This window comes from Molothrus aeneus, chromosome 5 (assembly GCF_037042795.1).
Source record: "Molothrus aeneus isolate 106 chromosome 5, BPBGC_Maene_1.0, whole genome shotgun sequence".
In the NCBI taxonomy this organism is placed as follows: domain Eukaryota; kingdom Metazoa; phylum Chordata; class Aves; order Passeriformes; family Icteridae; genus Molothrus; species Molothrus aeneus.
In genome coordinates this window covers 62150719-62171724 of record NC_089650.1, presented here as the reverse complement: position 1 = coordinate 62171724, position 21006 = coordinate 62150719, and the positions used below count along the sequence as shown (strand labels likewise).

The 21006-nt window shown below is 43.3% G+C and overlaps 1 protein-coding gene across 3 annotated transcripts in view; it reads left to right on the top strand.

The window, feature by feature from the left end:
• Positions 1–927: 927 nt before the first annotated feature.
• Positions 928–21006, top strand: part of SEMA3D (semaphorin 3D) — a 132222-nt gene continuing 112143 nt past the window's right edge. The window contains exon 1 of one of the 3 annotated variants that reach the window (XM_066550952.1): positions 928–987. The gene's annotated coding sequence lies outside the window, so the exon portion shown is untranslated. Of the gene's footprint in view, positions 988–1361; positions 1440–9075; positions 9126–21006 lie in introns of those variants that run through there. The other 2 variants (XM_066550954.1, XM_066550953.1) reach the window with 2 other exon arrangements.

The following is a 21006-nucleotide window of genomic DNA, read 5'->3' as shown; positions in this document are numbered from 1 at the left end:
AAATCTCCTTTCATTTTTTTTTTAAGGCCTTAAACAGCACAAGTCAAGAGTAAACCTATCTCCAAATTCCTCCCTTTGTCTTTTGGGAATATAAAACTCATGTAGATAAGTACAGTCTGTATTTCCATGTGTAGAATTTATAAAAAACAATGTCAGTTTGGTACTGTAGAAACAAACTGTTTAAAAAACTTAGGTTAAAGAAGGTGTAAAGTTGACTTTTGGTGAACCTAAAAACCTCCTCTTATTTAGCTCCTGTCCTGTATACCCAGACCACCCATCTGACTTGTGTGTGAATGGTAGGTGAGGATGAAGTTCTGCCGAGGTGAGTTACATGATGGAAACTCCAGTATATTTCTCTGGGCTTCCTTGGTTATTTCACGGGAGCAACAGTCGGGGTCTGTTCCATAACCGAGCTGCCAGCTGAAGCCTTTCAATCTGAGCCCTTCACTGAGGGAAACACAGCTCTTGAAAGAAGCCCAGTGTGTCTTGTCTGGAAGGGTCTGATACTGCCTGTGCCATGTGTGCAGTGGCTCTCAGCCTGCGGGCAGGAAGGCTCTTCCTCGGGCAGCCACAGAAGGAAATATGCTGGAGAGAATGGTTTGGTGTGGGAGTGGGCTGGTCCAGGAGAGAAATTCTCTCTTAGGAAGTGGTTCTGCAGCCTGCGAAAGCTGGAGAACCACCAGTGTAGCACATTCCGGGGGCAAAACAAATAAATGCGAATGCAGATGTGCCCCTGGCAGCTACAGTTCTGCACACAGGCAAACTCTTAAACGCGCACCAGCCCTGAGCTCCGAGCCACTTATCGTGAGTGTGGCGAGCTGGCTTTGTTTACTCAATCAGTCTGCAAAGCCAGTTCCGTCCCAGAGGGAATGTGTCATGGGAGCACCGTGAGCGGACCTGAGGCTGCTTCAGCCACGTGGATGAGGAGCGGCAGCCGCGCACGGCGGTCCCAGAGACAGCTGGGGATGCTCCTGGGCGAGCTCGCAGGTGTGTGATCCGGCCCTGCCGGAGGGGCTGCGGCCCAGGGAAGGCACACGGGCTCGGGGTCCCCGGGTGGGCGCATGGCTGCCGCGGTCGGGGTTGGGGTGCGCACCCCGGCACTGCTCGGGAGCCCCGTCCGGCGGGCCGGGAGCGGGACCTGCGGCGAGCGGGGGGTGTGCCTGCGGCGGCTGACAGACACCCGGACACACAGGCGCACTCTCAGGCGGCAGCCCATTTGCTGGAGGGGTGTGCATGTGCGTGCGAGGGAGTGGAAAGGGGTGGCGGGATGGAGGGAGGGCGGCCGAGGGAAAGTCTGACACTCGGCGCAGAAGGAGCGAGACCCTCCGCTGCCGCCGCCGCCGCCGCCGCCGGGGAGGAGCCGCCGCGCTCGCAACGCCTCCGACACCCGGCCCTGGCCCCGGCCCCGCCGCGCTCCGGCCGCTCTCCGGCCCCGGCAGGTACCGGCCCCGAGGCTCCGCGGCTCCGCGGCCGCTGGGGCACTTTCCGCGCCGCGGGGAAGGGGAGGAGGGCGGTGTGGGAAGGTGCCTGCGCTCCCCTCTGCCTGTCCCGGACGCTCCGCTCGCCTCTGCCCCGGGCGCCGCCGGGGCTGCCCCGGCAGGAGCGGAGCGGTGCCGGCACCTGGCGGCCCCCGGGCCACCTGCCCCGCTGTCAGGGGGGAGATGAGGCTGGCTTAGGAAAGGGCTAGGCTCTGCCGGGGCGTGAAGGGAGAGAAGGAAAGAGTTTTTGGGAGCGGGGCGGTGAGGCTGTGAGATAGGAGAGGAGTTGGTGCGCTCAGCCCGGCACCCCTGCTCCTACTCCCCAGAGCTGGCTCCGGGCTCTGGGAAGGCAGCAGGGCGTGATCAGCCCATGCTCCTCAGCAGAACTGTTGCTTGCTGGAGCAGTGGTAGAATTCCTTCCTTTCTACGCAGTCCTCCAGCATCGCCGTGAGCGCGGCTGCTGAGCGCGCCCATCCCTGGAGCGCAGAGCACCTGGCTGGCCGGGTGCAGCCCAAAGGAGAACATTCGCCTGCTCACAGGGACCACCTCCAGATCACTTTGGGAATGAAGGAACTCCCAGGGTGGGAAAGCTCCTTGTTTTGCTGCGAATATTGCAAAATGAAAGCTGTTGCTTGTAGAAGGGAAACATTCCTGAGAGCGTTAGGTAATCGGTGACTGTGCTGCAGGAGCACAGAGCAGCCACCTATGTTTCCTCAAAAAGAGCTTCACTTTGATTTGAACTGGGGCAACTTGTCCAAGAATAATAGAGATAAATGGGACCAGAAGCTGAGAAAGCAGCAGTTCACATTGTGTCCGTGTCTCTGACAGAGGCCAGGAAGATGCAGGCAAGCCCTTGAAGAATTGTAGCATGTCACTTCGTCTCTTTCACTTGCAAATCTGGGGGACAAGTAAAGAGACTTGATTTTGATGTTTACCATTTGGAGGTGTTAATGCTAATCGCACACCACCTCTCTACCGTTTTTCAAGTCCTCATTATTATAATTGATGTGACTTTTCATCTTTGCCTTTTAATTAGTTTGTTTAGGTTATTATGGGCTTGATCCAGAAAAGCACATCATCTCCTGCAAAGTGTAAGGGCCAAAGTCTTCTTTGAAAGTTGGGTGTCTAAATAGTCTTTTAAAGAGAAATTGAGGTATTTTAATCCATAATTGTAAACCTACTTTCAAACAGAGATAGCCAAATTCTGCAGGTGCCACACCTCTTTTTCTTAAAATTTCCAAGACAAGTCCTGCTCTGAGATGTCTCATAAATTGAAGCATTTTCGCCTTGATCAGGCTGAGCAGCTTGGCTTCACTTTTAGTTGAACTTTATTTTGGCTTAGACATCCAGACTAGCCTGTGATCCAGGAACTAAATTTGCTTTCCCTCTCCTTAGGACTGGATTGATCCAGCAGGGATTCTCAGGGTGTGGGCAGCACAACAGGCTCCCATTAGGTGCAGTGCTGAAGCACTGAGAGTTGTGCTCTAGACCAGTGCTGTGATTCCAAGTCTCCTACAGTCAGTGTGTGGGCTCTGCCCGTTGAGTGCTTTAACCAGAAATGGAAATAGCAGCTTCACCAGTCTCTGCTGTGTCTGAAAATACAAGAATGACTTTTATTACAAAAGCTGGTAGGTGCTTTCAGGACAATAGTCCCAATAAAGGAGAAGTGCCACTCAGTAGTACTGAGTAAGGCGTCTGATATGAGAAAGATGTAATTTCAAGTTGTATTCCTGCCCTCAGCTTTGTCTTGGTGAGTGGCTACAGTCAGATCCCCAGAACACTGATACCTCTTTTTGACCCCACTCCCAAGTACTGGCCTCTGCCTGCTTCTTTCCAAGCTGCAGGTTGTGCCATCAACCAACCTTCCAAAACATTTTAATTGCTCTGATCTTACTCTGCTCCCCAGTGTTTTGGGTTTTTTTTCTTGTTTTCTGAGAGGTGATGTTTCCACTGCGGATACCACTGTGGTCATTACGCAGATTGTGCTGCAGCCTGGACATTCTACTGGGATTTTGCAATTGAATTAATTGAAACAAGGCCCTGGGGGGGGGGGGGAAGTTTTAATTAAGCTAGAGTGTTAAATGGAAATAGATGCTGTTCATTGGGAAAGAGCCCTTTAAATTGTTTGAGGATGCTGCATCTTTTTACTCAGAGATTAAGTAATGATAATTAAGCAGCTAACAATGTAAACAGCAAGATACTGAAAAGCAAAGGATGAAATGCTCCCAGCAGCACCTGTCCTTATTTTGATCCTAGCAGAAGGGATGTATATGCTCAGCCTCTTTTCCATGTCACAAAACAAGCAGAGGAGTGAATGTCCCACACAGTCAGGAGCTTTGCAGTTTAACTGGCAGAAAGCCATAAACATTGGAGTCACCCTGTGAGCCTGCTGTTAGCTCAGGGTGGCCAAAATAATGATGTCTTTCTGAATTCTTTTTAAATCCCTGTTCTGCTTTTCCTCTCATTCTTTTTGCTGTTAAAAATCCAGCAGCTGTAATCTCAGATGTCGCTTCACTGTGTGCCACTGACATGCCGTGGATGCAGAGAGCCTGATGCATCAGCTGGGAATCAGCTGAATTCCCAGCACATGCCAGGATTTCTTTGGCTAAAACCCCTGGAGCTGGAATTGGCCAGTGAGCCACCTCTGTGCTCTTTGAGGTTTCCTCCACGAGGGAATCCTTTGGGGCTGGTTAAGCAGGCTTTCCCACCACGCTCTCTTGGCAAGGCAGCCTGCGGGATTGCCGGAGCTGTGCTTGGCCCTTTGTCTTTTTAACCCCTGGAGAGAGCCAAAGGTGTGTGCTAAATGCCATCGAATCAGATAGATGCAGGGAACGTGCCCTGTGTTTGTTTTCCTTGCTTTCTGGATTCCCTCCAGCTGCAAACAAGCAACAGAGAGGCTCACAGTACAGCCATGTGCATGAGGAGTGTAGTGGCTGTATTTAGGTGTGAAGGAAATTTTGCTCTGTGGGTGTGCTATTTTTAACTTTTTTATAGTCCTGCACCTCTGTCACACTTCTCAACAGTTTCCCCCTGCCCCTATATTTTTGTCTGGGTTTTATATATTTTATAAACTTAGCAATGGCAGTGAGTCATTATTTAAATAATCCCTGTATAAATCTTTAGCCCTTTTATCTTATTCTTTCTATCCTTGTGTATTCAGAAAGGCCCCTCTCTGGTATTGTTGGTCTTTTTCCACGTTCTGGAGACACGCTGCGAGAACATGCACGTGTTATCTGACAGTGGGTGATAGAAAAAAAGAAAAAAGCAAAAAGCAAAAAAATAGCACAGCCCTTCTATTCTGCTCTCCCCAGCTTAGATGGATCCAACGTCACATGGAGGGGATCCAGGATGAGTCAGGAAACAGCGCTGTGGTCCAAAATTCCACTTTGCGTTACAGCTGGGAGGCAGAGTGTAGCATCATGTGGATTATTTTCTTTTGACGGGAACTGCAAAATAACTTATGGAAGTCACATAACCTAATGGGCAGAAGAGATAACAGTAAGCCAAGAAGAACCTGGATTCCCATCTGGGTTGAATCATTGACTCAATTGACTGTCATTGTGATGGGTGTGGTAGTTTAAGCCTGGGACATTATACTGGCCTTAACTAAGTCATTGCACTTCCCCACAACGTAACTGGAAAATGTGATTCATTTTCAGAGCTCTGTTGGTACCTGAGAGTTTCCCTAACAGTTTCCCTGGTCAGACTCAGCACAGGACATTAGAGACATTTATTTTCAAACTTAATTTTTCAGGACAAATCCTAAATGGCTCAAAACATATGTGGCTAAAGACAAATTCATGCTTTAGAGTTTATATGTGCATGGAGACCTGTAATTCTGTGCTGCATGAAATTCACACTGTGTCTATTACTCAGCTTTCAGTAACACTTATCCTTTTTTGTACATCTTTGCATATTTTTCTTCCTGTGCTACTATAAACAGAAGAGTTGCGTGAGCTTTGTCTTATAATGTGGTCAGTTTAAAAGCAAAATAAATGACCATAATTAAAGTGTTTCCAATTTTGTTGGTCAGAGAATCAGGAGACTTGCAGGAAGCAGACGTCATGCAGGAGAAGAGAGGCTAAAGCCTCTGTAACATCTGAACATACTCCAGTGACGTGCTGGGGTGGTGTTGCTTTCTTATTTTTTTTTTCTCCAAGGGGGTGGGCAGAAGAGAAGTTACCAATTTTCCTGGAACATTCTCTTCCAAAATTCCTGAAGACACTGCAGCACCAAGTCTGATCTCATCTTGTGTCAGCATAATATGCCTAAATGCACTGGGAACAGAAAGCCCAGGATTAACTAAAATTATACAAATCTGAGGCTGTCACAAAATGAAAGACTTGGGCCTGTTCTCAGTCTGTCTGTACTTAGTGACTTCAAGAGACTTAAGCACATGTTTAAAGATAGGCTGCTGTGTAAAATGCTCTCTTGAAAGAGTTACTTGCTTAAAGTCTAAGCCTAGAGTGAGATCAAGCTTTTTAAAAATTAAGTGCAGTCTTGAGGGCTGGTGTGGTCAAATAGTCCAGCTTAATCTTGGCTAGAATTTTAAGATTTTGAACAGCTAGATCTAATGGTATGTGCCTACCTAGCCTGTTGTATTCCCCTGGAATTTATCAATGACACACTCCATATAATTGTGGTTACTTTTGGTCTGTCTAAAATCCTTTTTTGGTTTTGCAAGGGGCAGACTGCAAAGAGGGAGTATGTAAAAAATTCTTTCTTAAACAAGACAAAAAAGCAAAAAGTTGATTTTTTTCCCCTTCCACAATGAAGAATTAAAACAATGTCTGTTGCTCCCATGCTTATGTCAGAATCTCTGCTAAAAAATAGAAAGAAGAAATATGATGAATTTTTCATATGGAACTTATTCTCTGTAATTTTATAATGCATATATGTGAGGTTTTATGAAGGCTTATACTAAAAGGCTTTAGAACAGTGTAATAAATGAAAAATGCTCATAACATCCTTGGGTGTCCAGAGAGCTCTGCTTTGAGAGAGGAAAATAAAATAAAGGGCAATGACAAGTAGTAATAGGCTGTTGCAAGTGCAGTTCCTTTTCTCCAAGATTTACAGTAAGAGCAGCTCTAACTGTAAAATTCTCTGTACTATCATAATCTGTAGCTTTGCAGAATGTAGCATTCTTATATCCATTCTCTCACCTTGTGAAAGAAAGGTTCCACCTGCATATGAATTACCTTTAAATAAATCCTTTGCTTAATTTCATGTGTTATTTCCTTTTTTAAAGCGGGTGCTCGAAAACCATTATTAAGAACATAAATAAATCTTCAAAGCTGGTACTATACTGTGTCCTAGTAATAGAGTGATCATTTGTTATATCTCTCTGAAAATCCATCATTTGTTCAATAGAAATCATAGAAGACACAGGAACAAATTTGGCACTTGTGTTTATGTAGTCATTAGTTACAAGCAGTGGGCCTTTTCTCATTCAGAGGAGTTTTTATTAATTTATTAGCTATGTATTAATAGTATTGGGAGGGGCCTGTGAGACACAATATAGGTTTGGGTTGGAAGGGACCTTGAAGATCATCAATTTCCAAGCCCCTTCCATGGGATTCCTTCGGGATCCTCAGCAATGAACTCTCACAGCAGACTGGTATGAGTAGGGTCTATCTTGTACTTCTACCAATATTTAAAATAAAAACTAAACTGTAAAAGTGTATTTCAGTGGCTCAGGTGCTGAGGTGGCCTGGAAGGGGAGTTTCCCAGGTGTGGGTCAGAGCAGTGGTGCTGCTGATGTTCTGGAGCTTGGCTCTCTCAGGCACCTCCGTTCCATTTTTGCGAGCGCTCCCTTGTCAGGCCCAGCAGAAGGAGTCTGGCTTTGCACAGCTGCTGCACCATCTTCTGGGATGAGACTTCTACTGGATCTGCCCCAGTTAATGTTTTGCTATCAGTGTTGGTGTTTCCTACCTGGTACTGAGCTGCACCATGGAATGAATCATAAGGAGACCAATGCTTCCTGTTCCCACAGGAGCGTGCCAGCCCTGGAGCTGCTGGATGAAGGGTGTTGGGAGAGGTGGAACTTCTCCTTTCAGTCTGTGGGAGAGCTGGGCACACTTGGAGCCCACCCCAGCCCTGCAGGTGTTTCTGAGCCTGGTTCTGAGCTCCTCTGCCTGGTTCTGAGCACCACAGGCACCGAGCAGTCACAGCTCTGTTGTGTGTGCACCCTGTGGCCCAGGTGCTGTGGGCAGGGGTGGCTACATGTAAAAAAAGCTGAAAACAGCAAAAGACAGTTTTATCCTGATCTTTAAGGCTAAAGTTGGCTGACTGAAGAGTCAGTTAATATCATGAATCTCTGTTATTAATCTGATTTTTTCCTAAAACTATTTTAATAGGCAAGGATGCTTTACATAACTACAGTCTGAATCACTGTGGTCAGTTGATCTGATGTTTTGTACGAGCTGGAATCTTGTCAGAAGTGAGGTCTTCTCTTACCTCATGAAATCCAAGGTGTTTATTTTAAGACTCAATTTATTATATTGCAAATTGAACTCAAAGCTTTGAAGGCTTTAAGGAAGAGCTGGCTTGATGTAATTTTTGGAATGTCACGCCCACCTAACTGAGGGAAAAAAAGCAAAGAGATCTGGTGCATCTAAGGAAGTTACTAACATTGTTCAGACCCAAGGATCTTTTAGGTGCTCTTTCTAGAAATAAAAAAAGGTGCACTTAGCTGTGCTTCTCTGTGCTGTCTCTCTTTTTAAGATGAATGTCCTGGGTAATACTGTTTGTGGTGTACAGGTTTGTTTTGGAGTTACGATTCGGTGTTTAGAGTCCTCTAGTGACATCTACAAAAAGCAGATTTACTTCATCTCATAAAGCTGCCTCAGCTTGAAAAAAAAGTTAAAATTGGATTTATGGCAAAGAAATACCTTCCCCAGTATAACATCCCAACAACCTGTGCAGCTTCCAGTGAAGTTAAAGGAGTTTTCACATGGAAGGATTTTCTGTCCTTAGATAAAATAATTATAAACTGCCTAGGCTGAAGATTGATTAAACTTACATAATAAAATTTATATCAAGGGGGAAATAGGCTGATTTTCTTAAGGTATCTGTCTACAAATTCACATGTCTGTGATTTGGTTTTTAGGTTGGTGAGGTTTTTTTTTTTATTTTATTTTATTATTTCCCTAAAGAGTTTTACACGTCCAAGTACAGATAAATTGCTGTGCTGTCCTCAGGAGACTGAAGCTCCTGTGTCCTTTGCTTCCTGTGACTTTGCTACAGCTCATTACTTTCCTAAATGGCAACACGAGCACCATTATGGAGCTCGTAACACAGACAGTTATCTCCTCAATGGCACTTAAAATCAAATCCTTCCTACTTGGTGAAAGATGAGTTACTGTGCTTTGGCTCCTTAACTGATGCAGTGATGGAAGGATTGGTTTTTTTCTCTATTTGTTGCTGTTGTACATTGATGTGTAAGGATGAAGAATGAGTACTGAGGCACAATACACTACTGAATGCTCCAGTGCCAATTTCTCTGGTTTTTTGCAGCCTGACAGAAAAGCAGAAGGTGTGTGCAGCAAACAGTGCAGGGAGTTCATCTCAATCCAAACATCTGCTTTCAAAGCAAGGGAAAAAAGAAAAAAGCAGAATGCAATTGTTGTCTTCCATTTAAAAGCCAAGGTGAGATTCTGTGTGGTTTATCCTTTTTTCCATTTAAAAGCCAAGGTGAGATTCTGTGCAGTTTATCCTTTTTTTTCCCACTGTGCTGTATCTGTGGTACTGCCAGCATGTCCTGTGGCACAAGGGCTTGGTCTTTCCTAAGAGGAACTGTCCATCCTTACCTTTCAGTGGCAGCAGTTCTCCAGGTGGTTTCAAGTCACAGGACAATCTGCTCCTGCTTCCAAACTCCCCTCTGAAATTTAATCTCCTTCCTACAGTTAAACTCTCTCTTGTGCTTTTGTAAAAGCTTCAGGCATGGTTTTCCTGTATCCCGTCAATTCCCAGAAATGGCCCTGACATGATGAAAATCTCTCACTCCCCAGGGGTACTCTGCTCTAGCAATCTGACATGTGGGGTGTTAAACTGTTAAAGGGAGAGAATTCAGACAGATTTCGGGTCTGGTGCCAGGTTTTCACGACAATGGTAGAAATTCCTTTGTGATAACATTGATATCACAGGCACAGCTGCTCTGCAGTTGGTCAGTGATGAAATATAGATAGCCATTTTCTTAGTGAAGACAGGCTTTACTTCTATTTTTATCCTAGGTTACCACCATTATTTATGGCTAATAAAATCTGTTCTAGTAAATGGTGTTTAAAAAAAAAAAAAGTACTTTCCATCCTTTCTGTGCTTTCCTTCCTTCCTTTCCCTACAAACAAGGTAAATGCCACTGAAGTGGTGTGAGAAAAGCATTTTGGAATGTGTGTGGATTTGTTGTGTTTTATTTTCCATTCAGGAATTCAACATGACACAATGGAAAGTGGGATTTGACATCTCCAAGATAAACTATTAGACAGTCTATAAAGTGCTGCACTCATCTTTATAAGATAAATAGTGTGTAAGGCCAGAATAACTGGGACACAGTGGCTTTGATAACAGGCAGCATTGTTATCTCCAGTGCAAGCATCAGCAGAGATTACAGTGGTCGGTTGTGGTGGCCCTGGGGGAATCTCACAAGGCCTTGCAGTAGGCAGTGTACAATTTGTTTTCATTCTTTTCTCAGCAAAATGCTGGTTTGATGCTTGGAAAGCATGACCCTGTTTAAATTGTGCTGACTCTCTTCATTCTGGTTTGAGCCACATGGGAGGAGAGGTGTGAGCACAAGCAGTTAGAAGAGGTGAAAAGGTGCTGATGGAGGATGGATACATTAGCGATTGACAGTGAGCAGACAGTTTGTTCTGAACAGCCAAGACCCTGTGGGCCTTGTGCTCAGGATTCAGGATCCTCAGTCTGTGTTTCCTAGAAGATCAGTAATTTTTGTCCAACTTGTTTTACTAAATCTCACTGATGGGATCTGCTCTGAGCTGCCCTTACGTTATATAATGGAAATTGTACACTATATTATGGCTTAGCCTGTGTGTGCCACCGCTCAGAAGGAAAACCCAGCTGTGCTGTGGAGGCTGCAGCAATTGCTCAGAGCTCCTTTTGGACGTCTCAAGTTGAAGATGTGACCTCAGTCCCATGGGTGTCTTTTCTTGTGTAGCAGTCATTTCTACCTCCTGCTTTTCTGTTAGGCTGGGAGAAGGTTCCAAAATAGGCATTTGAGTTTTTGGCAGTGTTTCCTGCCTAAGCACTTACCCTTCATTCCCCTTCAGAGATATGGTGCTGCGTGGGATTCTCTGGTGTGTGTAACACTCTGAAGGAATTTGTTCTTCTGGTGGTTTGCAAGACAGGTTGGAAACCCTGACACAAACATGTTTCCTTGTTCTGAAACTGGCTGATTGGGCAGAACTTTCTCTTATTGGTGTGGGAGATTTAACTTTTTCTGTTTCAGAAGATGGACAAGGCAGTCCCATGCAAAGGAGGTTGCAGAATCTTGTTCTCTTGATATCCCCAGAAACTGAATCTTATTTGGACAATAAGAGCTAGTCCAAAAACAAGCTACTGGATTCAATATAAGGGTAGCTCTGTAAGGTTTTGGGGGTCTAGTTAATACAGGAGATGATAAAATATCCCTCTAAAAACCAGACATCTGAAAAACCTTTTATAATTATTTCAGTGGCTTTCTTGAAAGATGCATGGTACTTTATGTGTGTGTTTCCCACAAGCTGCCCATACTCTGTGCTCATGGCTTCTGAAAACAGAACATGCTTAGACTTTGATAATTCAAGGTTGATACAGAATTGTTTTGATTAGTTAGGGATCAAGGCATCTATTCTAGAAGGGGCAGGAACTGCACTTATTCAGTACCAGAAACTGTTTTTATCTTGTCATTTGCTTGAATAGTATGGGGCTGACATCTCTTTCTCTACAGAAACAGACTTTTCTGTTTCACTTTAATGAGGCAATTGCCAAAAAAATCTTTCCAGATGAAAGAAACAGAGTCTGTTTTATAAATTGACCCATGTTACAACCCAGGTGCAAGTTCTGGGCAAGTCAGAGGACATGCTCAGCATCCAGCAGTTCTCCCCAAGATTATTCTAAGGAGCACGTATCACCCAGGGCTGGAGCCTGCTCTGGACTGATAAAGGTTGTCTACATGTGGGAGTCAGCTTCTGTTCAGCTGGAATAACAGTGTGCAGAGTGGTATCTTCCCCACACTGGCTCTGCATGGCCTGTCTGCCCTAAGGCTGTTGTCCAAATTAAGTAAGTTGCTTCCAAATTAAGTTGCTTCCTTCTAATACACACTTCTGTGTGATGTGATTGCAGGGCAGCCAGTGTGCTGCTAATTCACATCTTACTGTGTCTGGACTCTCATGTTGATGTGCCCCAAGTATTTAAGTTTTAAGGTCTTGGTCAATTACTTCTCTAAGTGCAAGAGTCATGGTGTCAGTGCACTGTGCTGTGATGCAGAGTGCTGCATACCAGAGCAGAACTCTGAAGTGACTGTTGTATTTCCACTGATTTTAGTGCAAGATCCAACTCTGTGCTGGTGTTCCTGTGTTTAGTTCACAGTAACACCTAGAAAACCCTGGAATTTTGGCCTCACTGTGCTCTTACTGCAAAGTTAAGATCTAAGGATAGCTTGGAGAAGATCAACAAAAGTGAGAAGGGAGGCTTGGAGTCAGGTTTGATTTATGAGGAAGAATAAAAAGCTTTGAGTGTGCATAGCTTGTTAGAGTTTGACAAAGAAGAAGACATGACTGTAAATACTTCAAAAGTTTTATTCAAGAAACAGCAGAGGATTTGCTTGATGTTAAGGACATTCCAAAGGTTAGGACAGCAGCTCAGGAGACCTGGGGTTAATTCCATGACATATGTCCTTAAGGCAAGTCAATTCTGCTTACATCCCAGCAAATTCCTAAGGGCACCCAACTGCCTCTGCTTTGTCTACATCACTGAGTATTTGTCAGCTGATTGAAAAACACCTAATTTAGACAATTAACTTAGTAAATACCTTTGCAGGGCTAGAACTTGGCTCTACCTGCCTCAGCTATATGTGTAAATGAGTCAGAGTCACCATTTATCATAGAAAAAGTGTGAGAATTGGAAAGTATGGATGTTCAGATATTGTAACAATGCAAGTACAGTGAGTGGAAAAGCTAATTAAGATGGGATTTATTTCAGTTGTCTGAAGTGTGAGGTGGTCACCTAATCTTCTTCTGTTTTCTGTACAGGATGAGGTGCTCCCAGGGGCAAAGCAGTATCTGAGCCAGGGGATGAATTAACTTGGCAGTGCCTGTCTCTCCTGTCTCTACCCTCCCTGGAGGGAGCCCAGACAATGCCTGAGTTTTAGATGGTTGGAATTAGGCAAGATGAATGTTATCTTAAGAATATAATGATCAAATAAAATCAACTCAGCTTGATTTTAAGGAGGAAAAAATGTCTTTACTGAATGTGTTTGCTGAAATGTTCTTTTAAAACAATTATATAAACCACCTCAAAGAACTTGTGTTTTCTCCCTTTTATTTCTTGTGAAACATTCAGGAAATGCTTTTATTAATATCTAATTACATGAGCTCCCATTTCTCCTATTTCCTTAAAGCAGTCCTTACACAGGCTAGCAACATCCCAAGAAGTGCTAGTGTGCTATGTATTACTAAAAATGTTGTTATTATGTACAGCCTACATGTCCCATGTTACCTAACACTACACTTGGAAATCCAGACATTAATAACTAAATGGGAGCTGAGCTCTTTTGGCAACCTACTTCTGATGGCTCTTGCTTTCATACAGCCTGAGTGGTTGGAGATACTGTGTTAGCTCTGGGGGGGTGCTGTCTCCTTGAAAAGGACTGATCCTCAGAAGAAATGCAGTTTTGGACATGGTGAATTAAAAAAATTAAAAAAAAAAAACTGGGAAAATTAAAGTTCCTCAGAGAAGAGTTGCAATAATTTTGAGAGCACTGCTGCAGGTCCATGTGTAAAGCAGCTGTAGGATGCCGGGGATCTGAGGGAAAGTTAGGCAATACAGATTCATGAGGAGGACCAGGATGACCTATCTGAGGTCTCTGCTGACCCATGCAGTGGCACAAGTTCTCACTTCAAGGAAAGGGGAGTTTAATTAGTTTATCTTGTTGTTGGTGGGACTTGATGTCAGAGTCCTTCTCCCCTTGTAGGATCACATTCACTGTTACCATGCAGCGACTTTGTGAGTAGTTTACTCTTCTTGATTTGCACTCCTGAAAGAAGAGGGATGCTGTCAGGCTTTGTCCCTCTTGTTTTGGGATCTCCCACCTCCAGCCTCTCCAGAACTCACCTTCACAGAGCTGGAATCTGACATCCCTCACCTTCACAGAGCTGGAATCTGACATCCCAGTGCTGGTCACTGGAATGTGTGAGCGTTCAGTCACTTCAGGAAGAGGGACCTGGTGTCAGAGAGCCTGTGGATTTCCAGTATGGTACTGGACTAGACTTACACGTGGGAATGTCTAAATGTGCTCAATTCGGAAGTGTTTGCAGGAATTTGTTTGTTGTTTCTGCTTGACCTTGCAGACTCAACCCTATTGCTTTGGAAATCAGAGCTGAACAGTCCTAAGAACATAGAGGGACATTTTGGGTTTGCTCAGAGGACCTAAACACAGTGGGGATTTCATCTGTGTGTAAAGCAGTCATGACTCTGATCAGGAGGTGAAATAAGTACTCCCTAATTTAAGAAATGCATTTGGGTCATGAGGCTATGAGCTTAAAAGCCCATCTTCAGCCAGAGTGAGACTTAGTGAGTTAGGTGGGAGGTGCACCCATTGCTGGTTCCCTGGACAGCTGGGCTTGAATTAACACTTGTGTTCCTGGACACCATAAGGACTCAGGCAATGTGTAAGGGAATAAAGACACAGATTATTATGTGAAGTGCACTGAGATCAGCTGCCTTGACACCCCAAAGCTGTAATCCTCCCGTGGGTCACTCCAAACGTGTGATTTCACACCACCCACTCTGTGCCCCAATTCAGGGGGCAGTGAAAGATGTTTTCAAGTGCCCAGAGCTTCAGGCATGCAGAGGACGAGTCTGTATATGAGTGTTTGTCCACAGGTCACTGCAGGTTGTAAAACATGGTACCAAGGCCAGAGAGAAAAGAAACAGCAGTGACAGGATCTGTACATTGCCTGTATTTTGCCAAGCAGCTGTTGAGCTCTGCCTGCCACTCTTACTAACAATTGTCTCACTTTTTCCTCCCTCTGACTGTTTTCTCCATCTGGTCTCATTCAGTATGTATTTAGACTACAGGCTGCAAGGAGGAGAGGCCCTTGCATCCTACTTGATAGTATGTGCAACATTATGGGGTCCTGCCCTGGCTGGGGCCTCCAGGCACTGTCCCAGTGTAAATAATACATAAAAATAGATCAGCAGTGTAACATCTATCAAGGAAACCATACAGAGACTTAACAGTGATTTAGTATTGAATTGCTCTACTGTCTGCCATAGCATTCCTGCACTAACTTGCTGTAGTTTTCTGCATTAAATGACAGACCATACAAAGCCTTGTATCTATGGGCAGTGTGCAGGGAGCTGGGGGGAACCTGTAATTGCTAAAATCAGGAAGTGGGCCAAAGATGATCTACAAATATGTGGAAGAATGCATCTTTTGTGATGTTCAGGGTTTTATCATTTTTATTTTGGAGGCTTTCCAAGATTTAATAGCAAAAGAGCAACCAAAAATTTGGTTGAAGCAATCAGACCAGATTTCAGCTGCAGCAATAACTGCAATAGCCCGAGCATTTGCAGTAATTTCTTCTCTTGTGAACAGCACCAGCTGCTCCTGTTGCACCAGGTAGGATTACATTAAGCAAAACAACTTAACTAAGTGATGTAGGCAGCTTTTGAGGTGATCAAGTGTAATACACAACAAAAGTAGGCATTATTATCACCTGCACTGCTAAAGTTAATCTGCACTCAGAGCTAGACTATTTGCTCTGTTTAAAGAACATGAGTTGAAACTGATGAATGAAATTAGCAAGTATGTTAGAGACCAAAGGTACACCTCAGAAATGAGGTAGGACTATTTCCTTTCATTCATGAAGGTGCAGTGATCTCCTCTTGCACAGTTAGAGGTAATTAACAGTTCCTTGCAATCAGTTTGATGGGATTGCAGAAGGGGTTTGGAAGGAGGAAATGTACAAGTCCATGGCCACTGAGGATATGTTTCTTGTGAAAGCAAAGCACTGGACCTGTAGCACCAATTTTCAGATGCTTTTAAAGAGAAATTAAAAACATTTTCAAACCGTTGATCCACTTAAATTTGATAGATCATTTTGTATAAGTCCTTTTTTATTTAAAGCATCCCTGGAGGTGCAAGTGCCAAGAACTGTGCAAGTGAGACTCCCGATTCTTTCTGTATCAGACAAACTAGTGGCTCCTGATTTCAGTTTCTGCATGCTAAACAAAGTCCTTCTGTTCTGCAGAAGTCTTTACAAATACGTGTAGGAAGGCTGAGTCTTTGGTTTCCACAGATCCAAATAAACCCATGAAAAAGTTTCTACCATTGCTTTTAGGAAGAGCTAGGCAAACAGCAAGCAGCAAGAGGAGAGGTAAGAAGTTGTGTAGTTTCCATTCATATCATTCACACTCACACATTTGGAAAAGAATTCACAGCTCATGAGTGGGCTCAAAATTAGAAGAGAAACATCCCCAAGGTTTCTGGAATAGAAAAAAGAAAAGAGGCTGCAGAAGCTCCACTCTAAAAATTTGTTTAAAAAACCCCAACAGCTGGTTGGCAGAAGGGCTCTTCTTTGACATAAAATGCTTCCTCAAATTCTTTCTTCCAAGATCCATACTGATTCTTTTTTTGTTTTAGTTTTTCTTTTACATGAATTAATAAAAAAAAATAGCCATCTCATCTGAATACGATAGGAGATGCTGGCAATAATTTTGCTAGTTTATCAACTGCTCAGTTATTAATCCCTTCTTTGGAGCATGTGGTGGAAGAGAACAAGAGACTCATGACACACCTTTCTTTGTCTGTAAGCCTGCCGTCTTAAAAGGTTATTTCCCATTTCCACTCTCATTTCATCATAAGCCTTCTGTCCTCAGTCCAGCAGGCACAGCAGCACTGAATGCCAGGTGTTTATGATAAATAAGGCAGTGCTGACTGCAGCTGAGACAGTGTCCATGAATGGGTCCTCTGGCAAAGGAAGGAGGTGGTGACATGTGGCATGAGGGCTGTGACAAGCACTGGAGATCAGTAGTGCCCCCCTGTCACAGTCCTGTCTGCATGGCTTTTATCCCCTCTCTTCTGAGGCTGGTATCTCGTGGCAGGTGAACTAAGCACAGCTGTGAGGAAGTCACTGAAGTTCTGCTCTAAAACCAGCAGCACTTTGCAGAACGACACTTGTGTTCACTGTAGTGGATATCAGCTCTCTGCTGGTTCTTTCCAGTTTGGTCAAAGCTTTTCTGAAAATGGCTTCAGTGATCATAAAAAAGCAGCTGATACTTTAGCCTAGCACTGCCTTTAAAAAATAAAAAAAGTTACATTTCCAAAGAGTTCACCTGTAATTTATCTGTCCACAGGCTAATAAAACCTGGAACCTTCTTCCTTTTTTTATTTCTACCTGATGGCTGTCTTAGCCTCATTCTGATGTGTATTCAGGCTGTTGGAGTATTTTGCAAGGTTTTGCCACGTCTTGTATTTTCCACAGGAATTACACAATGAAAGGCAGTATTTTTTAGGTGCCAAAACTTGATGGGATGTTTTTCTGGCTGTGTCACTGGCTGATGGCTTTAGTGGCACATTTCCCTTGTGAGTGCAGGGACTCTGAAGGCGATCACAGGGGAGACAGATGAGTTACATCTGTATTTGCAAGTTAAACAGGGTCAGGAGACTGTGCTGGCCTGCACTGGCCTGTGGTGTTTGTTAGTGTGTTCACTGGACTGGTTTTTGCTCTTGTCAGCTAGCACATTTCCAAACTGCCTGCCTGTAAGCTGGGGGGGATGCAGGGCTCCCAGGAGACAATATGGATGAGACCACTTGGTTTTGAAGGGATGAGTGCTTAGCTGTATAGACAGAAGCTGTGCCAGGCTGCTTTGTCTCAGAGTCTGCAAATAGTGTCTGGCCCATTTTATTTATTGCTTCAAACTTAGACTTGGGGTCTGGAAGCTCAAGTCTGAGCAGCTCTAGGGGTGACTGCACCATATTCCTGTAATTAGACAGACTTTTCCTCTACTCATCTTCTGTTTGTTTTATCTTCCTAGTTGTAAGCTCATCAGGGAAGGTATTGATACTTGCTCTTTATTTGTAGAGTATTTAGTACCATGTGGTCCTGACCTGCACAGATTTCAGTTCAAATAAAGGCACTTGAATCTGCTCTTGCCTGTTTGCTTTCAGCTTGGAAAGCTTTCCCTGGCTATAATGTACTGTTAAGGAAGGAACAAAGGATAGCCTCTTAAGAACTGTAAAACCTGCCTCACTTTAGTCCTGGCTATTTAATTTTGTAGGCTTATGTCAGACCCTTAAGGTTAAAAATGTTTCTTTTCTTGTCTTGGCTTGAACAGCAAATGGAATGTTTCAAAGGAAAAAAAAAAGAGTCCATATGAGGCAGGCCAGAGTGATGCAGCCTTGCCTGTTTTTCTTGATCTGAAATACTGTATTAGCTGGAGTACAAAATGGTCTGGCTACCTCAGTTTCCATCCCATTTTTGGATGGAAAGTTGCTCACCAAACAAGAGCAGAAGCAGTCATTTACTTCTGAAAGGGAAGGTTTTTGCTCATTTTCTTTGCAGCATAACATTTTCTTGGTTAGACTTTTCTCCATCTCTTCCTTCTCCATGAACACCCCCAAGCAGAAGAGTAAATAATTTTGGCTTACAATGAACAAGTCCCTGAGATGATAATGAGAAGTGGTGAATAAACTTTCCCTGTCTTACGCAGGGCAGACTTGAACTCTGCTGAAGGGGCCACATGCAGCAAGGTCAGGAGTGTGATGAAGTATAAGTTTGGAAGGGGAATCTGCTGGAAAGATAGAATAACCCACTGAGTGATAAGTGCTGACAGACTGGCACCCTGGTGTTTGAAGTGCTTTTCCTTGCAGGAGAAGTATGTCTCTGATCCTGTTGTGTTATGGCCAGGCTCAGTCTGTTTTGAAAGCCTATCCTTTCTTCACATGGAGACTCAGAAAGATTCAGGCTGAATGTGTTTAACAGAACCCTGAATTTTGGGCCATGGTTAAAGCCTAGTTTTATAAATTCGATATGGTTTTCCCAAAAGGTATTTATAACAATAATCATAAGCATATGTCAGTACATTTACATTATTATTATATGTTTACAATAATGTTTTTCTAATACTTCACCATTAAGTAACTGTGTTTAGTGTACTAGTTCACAGAGAATAAAAGTATTAAATTATGATTTCAAAGGAATGATAAAACAATAACACTAGGGAAGTTCAGTCATCTTAACAAATTGGGAGCATTATTCAATCTGTCCAGGCAGGCTCTTGCATGGTTCCTGTTCTTCTCTGTTTCTTTCCTGTGGGTTTAGCTTGAGAATGCTCCCAGTATGGCCACACAGGGAGACAAACTGAAATATGTGAGTGAGACCCAGGGTGGGAGGCAGAAGATTAAGTGAAATGTCCTGGGACCTTCCAGGAGAAAGCTGCTCTGCTCTTTACCCAAACCACAGTGACAGAAGTAATATCACAAGCTAGTCGGATGGTTTGACTAATATGAGCTTTAAAAAAAAACAGTAGTGATAGGTTTTCAGTTCCTTGAATCAGTTTATTTCAGTTTCATTTGCAAATGTATGTATATAAAAAGAACAGAATTACAAATTTTGTAAATGAAAAAGGTTGGGAGAAAGAAAAAGTGAGGTTTTTCTTTTTTTTTATCTTCAGTTTTTAATCTAGAAGTGGGGCATGATCCCCATCCCATTTCCTGTATATCCAGGACAGCAATATTCTGCCACTTTTTCAGAAGACTGCTGGTACCTAACATGGAGGTTCTGTTGTCTAGTCAGATTCTTTGACAAGCACTTCTTAGAACACTTGGATGCTTTGGAAGACAAGATCAGGCAGGGGTGGAACCCTCAACAGTGTACAGGACTAATCAAGCCTCTTTTAACTACTTGAGCACAGAAAGTATATCTGTATAGGTAATTGAATAAAACTGTTAATATTTTCAATAATAATAAATCACTAGACTTGTAGATCTCTCATGTTTCAGTGATTTTCAGCCATTCTCCCCTCCACTAAAAACAATGAGATATAACTTAAAAGTGCTTTTATTATCAGCATCCCATAGGATCACTGTCTGCACTTCCATCCCTTCCCACTCTCTAATGTATGTGCACTAGGCTGCACTTTTGGGTCATGCAATCATGCAAATCAGAAAGTTCATGTTCCTCAGGACTCCTGAGTTATTTCTGCAGAGGATGGACACTGATGGAGAAAGACACCAAGGAAGAAGAAACATTGTCTTGTTATTTTTAGATTAGCTGAGCTTAGCATTGCCTTTATTTTTTCTCTGCTTCACAGTTTTACTGTAAGAGGCAGGATCACTCTGTTTTCTATCACATTCATTCCAGCTGTAATTTTTGCAGCTTTTCAGTTCTTGGCCATGTGATCTTCTCAATTCATTTCTGATGAAATCCCTGTTCTGCAAACTGACATTTTTGTTCATTTCCTCTCTAGTGAGAATACAGGAAGGACATGTACACCTGACATCACTGGCATACTTTTCTGACATAGTAGCAGGAGGATAAGAACCTCTTACACAATTATTGGAGGGATTCTTTACCTCCTGCAGCAGAGGACCATGCTCAGATATGCCAGGGATGTTTGTGATTGTTCAGCAAAGGGCATTATGTAGTAATGAAGTAACTACATGTAGATTTGGAACTGGAGAAACAAAAGAAATTGTTCAAGTAATGTTTTTGTTGACTTTGGAAGCATTTATTTCATCTGCCTATGAAATATATAATGCAAATTGTCAGCATGGACCTACATTTTTCTTGCTGTATAGAATCTGAACATTAAATAGATTAATGAGAAGGCACTGTGCAGTTCAGGTTGGTAGTTTCACTTTCCAGTGGTTACTGTTCCTCTCTGTTGGTTATGAGTGTAGCTTCAAGTTACCAGGTGCCACCTTCTATTTGTCGAGTACCTGAATTGAATGGAGGTGAGTCTGAGCCTTTGTGATATTATCAAATATTTTTACACTAAAGTAACTAAAGACAAACTCTACTTTGATTCAAATTTTCTGAATGAATGTGCTCTCTAATTGTTCTGTCAAAAGAATTTACAACTGGGACTAAGACAAGAAATGAAGTATTTGTGTACTAGTGACCACAGATGTCACCAGTATTAATAGGTCATGATGGTCATGATCCTTTCCTACCTAATTTAGTGCAACTTCAGTGAAATCAGTGGACACACACCAACACACACCTTATTGATTCCTCTCTGCATTGCTCTGATAGAGCTCCACAGTGGAGACTTTGTTATGAATATTTATTGTAAATCACTTCTGCTTTCA